Source organism: Caretta caretta, chromosome 19, assembly GCF_965140235.1.
Source record: "Caretta caretta isolate rCarCar2 chromosome 19, rCarCar1.hap1, whole genome shotgun sequence".
Taxonomy (NCBI): Eukaryota; Metazoa; Chordata; order Testudines; family Cheloniidae; genus Caretta; species Caretta caretta.
In genome coordinates, this window is record NC_134224.1 from 8,547,430 (window position 1) to 8,554,339 (window position 6,910).

The 6,910-nt window shown below is 41.8% G+C and overlaps 1 protein-coding gene across 1 annotated transcript in view; it reads right to left on the minus strand.

Moving 5' to 3' along the window:
• Nucleotides 1–6,865, minus strand: part of STPG1 (sperm tail PG-rich repeat containing 1) — a 47,849-nt gene extending 40,984 nt beyond the window's left edge. Inside the window, exons 1-2 of the mRNA XM_048825863.2 lie at nt 6,845–6,865; nt 208–309 (exon numbers count right to left, since the gene is read on the minus strand). The gene's annotated coding sequence lies outside the window, so the exon portion shown is untranslated. The remainder of the gene's footprint in view (nt 1–207; nt 310–6,844) is intronic.
• Nucleotides 6,866–6,910: the final 45 nt, after the last annotated feature.

Sequence of the window (6,910 nt, forward strand, 5' to 3'; positions counted from 1 at the left end):
AATTGTCCTTTAGGTAAGCGCTTCAAAAATGAGACTTAATAAAAGGTTCTGGTAAAATCTATGGAACTCTTTCTTGACCAATAAGATAACAATTATGATTGTATTATATTCATATTAAGAGAGAAGTCATGACAGTAGAGCATTATAAGCAATGAATGATACATACATTCAAAGAGAACAAAGTCTGCTTTTGGATGGGTGACTTACAGGGAAATCCATGGCACTGAGACTGGGTTGGGAATTGCAGTGTTGCCAAGTCTCACAATATTTGGTGTTGGTTGGAATTATTTAGCTGGAAAGCCCCATCTCCTGGATTCATGAAATTACATAAGAAAGTTAGTTTACATTTTTTAAAAAAATCTAGCCCTCGTGATTTCAGAGAAAAGCTTGAAAATGTGACTCAAGCGTACTTTAGAGTTATATTTAACTTCTGGTTCTTGACCCTTTATTTATTTTTTTTAAATCTCATGATTTTGGGGGCCTGACTCATGATTTTTTGAGTGCTTGGGGTTGGCAATACTAGGATTAAGGAAGTGGCACGCTTCTCTCTGAGGTGCTACCCATCCATTACCCTGCTGTGATGACTGGGAGCACTGGAGATGCATGTCTTTGCTTTCAAGTCCAGAGGGATTTGAAAATGTATCAGCATTTCCTATCACTGCCTTTATGAAATAGAGATTATAAATTTAGAATACGGGCAATAAATCTTAATTGAATGCTTGCCAACCTAATTGATACTGACCATATGGGGACCGTATTCCACAGGGATAAGCAGAAGATAACCCTGAGAATACTCTTAATTAAATGTATACACTGGGGACCCATATACAAGTGGAAAAAGCACTGGAAGCCATATGTCCTGGTGTTGAAAAGGCTTTTAACAGGAGTCACTACATACTACATTGTAAAATATGAAAGTGAAAATATTAAAACATATAGTACAGGGACACTGGCAACATTCCCCACAGATTTCCCCACAGATTTCAGAGTGTTAGTCTGTATCAGCAAAAACAACGAGGAGTCCTTGTGGCCCTTAGAGACTAACAAATTTATTTGGACATAAGCTTTTGTGGGCTATAACCCACTTCATCAGATGCATGGAGTGAAAAATACAGTAAGCAGTATATATATGAAAAGATGGGAGTTGCCTTACCAAGTGGGGGGTCAGTGCTAATGAGGCCAATTCAATTAAGGTTTCAGCTGGAAACAAAACCTTCCATTGTTCAGTAGAATTTTGCGGTAGAACATTGTCAAACAGTTACTGAATTGCATTCTGAAGTGGCTGCATTTCATCATTAGGTGAAATTATTTGTATTACAGAGATTGTAATCAATTTGTGTTTTAGGGTCAAAGGAACTATATAAATATGCCCCTGCAGAATCAGTTGATAGAGATTTATTACAGTCCCTATATAAGGACAGAATATATTATTGGCTCTAAGAGAGGAAGTATCACATAGTAAATTGATACAGCATTTGATTGCAGCCATAAAGGATATGATAATAAAGGATAACTACATATTGCCTCTGTTGCTGTATTTAAATGGCAGAATTCCTTGCCTACAGAAGTGAAATTAAGAATGCCTTTCTGAGAATGCTTTGTTTATCTTCCTTCCATTACAGGAGAGCCTTTCTTTGAACAGATGTAAATGGGAAAGCTACTAAGGGAGATCAGACTAACGTTCTTTTCTGCCTTTCCTTGGGCATAGGTAAATTTTAGAAGAAAGCATTTAAACCAGGGTAAGTACAGCACGTTAAATTGAGATCCTGGCCTGCAGCAGCCCTCTCCCCATAGCTGCAGAGTGAGGACAAAAATGATCAACAAAAGGTTTTTAGCATTGGTGAAATCAAACAGCAATTTTTATTTGCCTCTCATGGAATATAAAAGTACAGGCAAATGTTTGTAGGCACTTGGTTTCGATATAAACTTAGGTAACCACATGCAAATATATCACAAAGTTTGGGCAGCTAGGGGGTTAGGCAAATAATCTCATCACTGGATTAATTGTTTTTACTTTGTGATAGATGAAATATTAATTCCTGCAGGTCCCTCTCTTATTCTGCCATTTGTTCCCAACCCCTACCTAAAAAACGTGAGTGAGGGGACAAAATGAAAATTTTATTTTGAACTTTTAGCTGTGTTAGTATGGATGAACATCATAATTAATACAATACTAGCAACATGTCATATAAACATTGTTGAACCCTATTTCATATAATTCTTTTCCAGTTTTGTCCATTTCCAGCTAAAATGTAGGTTAACTGTTATACGTGCAACAGAGGAAAATATGCTTTTGTTTTAACGTAACACTACTTTTTAGAAATTCTGGAGACTTCTGTAGTAGACTCCGCTTCTTGAGATTTGTATTGTAATTTCAAATAGAATGTAATGGAAGAAGGAAATTTCTGATATATAAATTAGGGCTGTCAAGCGATTAAAATAATTAATCATGATTAATTGCACGATTAATCATACTGTTAATAATAGAATACCATTTATTTAAATATTTTTGGGTGTCTTCTACATTTTCAAATATACTGATTTCAATTACAACACAGAATACAAAGTGTACCGTGCTCACTTTATATTTATTTTTGATTACAAGTATTTACACTGTAAAAAAACAAAATAAATAGTATTTTTCAGTTCACCTAATATAAGTACTGTAGTGCAATCTCTTTATCATGAAAGTTGAACTTACAAATGTAGAATTATGTACAAAAATAATTGCATTCAAAAATAAAACAACGTACAATTTTAGAACCTGCAAGTCCACTCAGTCCTACTTCTTGTTCAGCCAATTGCTCAGACAAAAAAGTTTGTTTACATTTGCAGGAGATAATGCTGCCTGCTTCTTGTTTACAATGTCACCTGAAAGTGAGAACAGGCATTCGCATGGCATTGTTATAGCCAGCAAGTTATTTATGTGCCAGATGCACTAAAGATTCATGTCCCTTCATGTTTCAACCACCATTCCAGGGGACATGCGTCCATGCTGATGATGGGTTCTGCTTGACAACAATCCAAAGCAGTGTGGACCGATGCATGTTCATTTTCAATATCTGAGTCACATACCACCAGCAGAAGGTTGATTTTCTTTTTGGTGGTTCAGGTTTCTGCATTGGAGTGTTCCTCTTTTATGACTTCTGAAAGCATGCTTCACACCTCATCCCTCTCAGATTTTGGAAGGCACTTCAGATTCTTAAACCTTGGGTTGAGTGCTGTAGTTATCTTTAGAAATCTCACATTGGTCCCTTCTTTGCATTTTGTGAAATCTGCAGTGAAAGTGTTCTTAAAATGAACAACGTGCTGGATCATCATCTGAGACTGCTATAACATGAAATATATGGCAGAGTGCAGGTAAAACAGAGCAGGGGACATATAATTCTCCGCCAAGGAGTTCAGTTACAAATGTAATTAACACATTATTTTTTTAACAAGTGTCATCAGCATGGAAGCATGTCCTCTGGAATGGTGGCTGAAGCATGAAAGGGCATACAAATGGCACATAAATACCATGCTCTGCCGGCTACAAAAGTGCCATGCAAATGCCTGTTCTCACTTTCTGGTGACATTGTAAATCAGAAGAGGGCAGCATTATCTCCAGTAAATGTAAACAAACTTGTTTGTCTTAGCGATTGGCTGAACAAGAAGTAGCACTGAGTGGACTTGTAGGCTCTGAAGTTTTACATTGTTTTGTTTTTGAGTGCAGTTATGTAACAACAAAAAATCTACATTTGTAAATTGCACTTTCAGGACAAAGATTGCACTACAGTTCTTGTACGAGGTGAACTGAAAAATATTATTTTTTTGTTCATCATTTTTACAGTGCAAATATTTGTAATAAAAATAATATACACTTTGATTTCAATTACAACACAGATTGTACAACACAATATATATGAGAATATAGAAAAACATCAAAAATATTTAATAAATTTCAGTTGGTCTTCTATTGTTTAACAGCGCAATTAAAACTGCGATTAATCACATTTAATTTTTTAAATCGCAATTAATTTTTTTGAATTAATCGCATGGGTTAACTGTGATTAATTGACAGCCCTAATATAAATTGTAAGGACCTATGGGCAGGGACTGACTCTCACAATGTGTGTACAGCACCTAGGGTAATGGTGACCTGAGGCCACGGCACACCTGGTGGCTGAGCTTTGTGACTTTGTCCTCACCCACAACCATTTCAGATTTGGGGACAATTTATACCTGCAAGTCAGTGGCACTGCTATGGATACCCGCATGGCCCCACAGCATGCCAACATTTTTATGGCTGACTTAGAACGCTTCCTCAGGTCTCGTCCCCTAGCACCTGTCCTCTACTTGCGCTACATTGATGACATCTTCACCGCATGGACCCACGGGAAGGAGGCCCTTGAAGAATTCCACCTGGATTTCAACAATTTCCACCCCACCATCAACCTCAGCCTGGACAAGACCACACAAGAGATCCACTTCTTGGACACTACAGTGCAAATAAGTGATGGTCACATAAACACCACCCTATACCAGAAACCTACTGACCGCTTTACTTACCTACATGCCTCCAGCTTCCATCCAGGACACAGCACATGATCCATTGTCTACAGCCAAGCCCTAAGATACAACCGAATTTGCTCTAATCCCTCAGACAGAGACAAACACCGACAAGATCTTTATCAAGAATTCTTAAAACTACAATATCCACCTGGGGAAATGAGGAAACAGATTGACAGAGCAAGACAGGTACCCAAAAATCACCTACTACAGGACAGGCCCCACAAGGAAAATAACGTAACACCACCGGCCATCACATATAGCCCCCAGCTAAAACCTCTCCAGCACATTATCAACGATACACAACCTATCCTGGAAAATGATCTCTCACTCTCCCAGACCTTGGGAGACAGGCCAGTCCTTACTTACAGACAGCCCCCCAAACCTGAAGCAAATACTCACCAGCAACTACACACCACACCACAGGACCACTAACCCAGGAACCAATCCCTGTAGCAAACCTCGTTGCCTAGTCTGTCCCCATGTCTACTCTAGCAACACCATCAGAGGACCCTACCACATCAGCCACACCATCATTCACCTGCACGTCTACTAATGTTATATATGCCATCATGTGCCAGCAATGCCCCTCTGCCATGTACAATGGCCAAACTGGACAGTCCCTACGTAAAAGAATAAATGGACACAAATCAGACATCAGGAATGGTAACATTCAAAAGCCAGTGAGAGAACACTTCAATCTTCCTGGACATTCTATAACAGATTTGAAAGTAGCTATACTTGAACAAAAAAACTTCAGATGAAGTGAGCTGTAGCTCACGAAAGCTTATGCTCAAATAAATTTGTTAGTCTCTAAGGTGCCACAAGTACTCCTTTTCTTTTTGCGGATACAGACTAACACGGCTGCTACTCTGAAACCAGACTTCAAAGAGAAACAGCAGAAATAAAATTCATTTGCAAATTTAACACCATTAATTTGGGCTTGAATAGGGACAGGGAGAGGCTGGCTTATTACAGAAGCAGCTTTGCTTCTCTTGGACACCTCCTCATCTATTGTTGGGAGTGGACTACATCCACCCTGATTGAATTGGCCCTGTCAGCAGTGGTTCTCCACTTGTGAGGTAACTCCCTTCTCTTCATGTGTCAGTATATTTATGTCTGCATCTGTAATTTTCACACCATGCATCTGAAGAAGTGGGGTTTTTACCCACGAAAGCTTATGCTCAAATAAATCTGTTAGTCTTTAAGGTGCCACCGGACTCCTTGTTGTTTTTGTGGATACAGACTAACACGGCTACCCCCTGATACTGTTTTTAGTGGAGGCCTCTAGACGGTACTGTAACAAAAATACAAAAAATAAAAAATTTAAAAAACAAAACTGGGAAGAAGTCCGAATGGATTAGCAAGTTAGAGGGAGAGAGAAACCTGTGTGTGTACATGAATCCAGAATATGGGAGGGGGATGTTTATGCATACACAGAATATGGTGGGGGCCTAGAAATCTCCCTGTGTGTCTGTACGCACGCTGTGGTAGAGTCCCAAAGGCTGCAACAACACTGCAGTGAGTACATTAGAATTATTTATAAGGGTTTGCTAGCTCAGGGTATCCCGTCTTTAGTAATAACAGTGCGTAGCATTGACCCAGGCTCAACATGGGGAACCCCACAGCCCTTCCAGGAGGGAGCTGCTACAACTTCAGCTTGTCCGAGTTTCATCCATCAGTCCAGCCAGGGCTCTGCCCTCTCTAACATGTCTAGTTCCCCAGTCCCTCCCCCATGTTACCCCCCAAGGCAATGCCCCCTTTAGCCCAGCCCCTCCCCCCACAGTACCCCCCAAAGCAATGCCCCCTTTAGCCCAGCCCCTCCCCCACATTACCCCCCAAGGCAATGCCCCCTTTAGCCCAGCCCCTCCCCCACAGTACCCCCCAAGGCAATGCCCCCTTTAGCCCAGCCCCTCCCCCACAGTACCCCCCAAGGCAATGCCCCCTTTAGCCCAGCCCCTCCCGCACAGTGCCCCCCAAGGCAATGCCCCCTTTAGCCCAGCCCCTCCCCCACATTACCCCCCAAGGCAATGCCCCCTTTAGCCCAGCCCCTCCCCCACAGTACCCCCCAAGGCAATGCCCCCTTTAGCCCAGCCCCTCCCCCCACAGTACCCCCCAAGGCAATGCCCCCTTTAGCCCAGCCCCTCCCCCACATTACCCCCCAAGGCAATGCCCCCTTTAGCCCAGCCCCTCCTTCACACTGCCCCCCCCAAGAGGATACCCCGGGGAGGCGGGGCTCCATCTCATCCCACACACCCCTTCCCACGCGAGTGGCTCCCCAAAGTCAGACGAATACCGGGCGACGGCGGGCCGTCAAGAGCCGGCGCATGCGCAGGAATCACCATCAGGCCCCCCCCCGCGC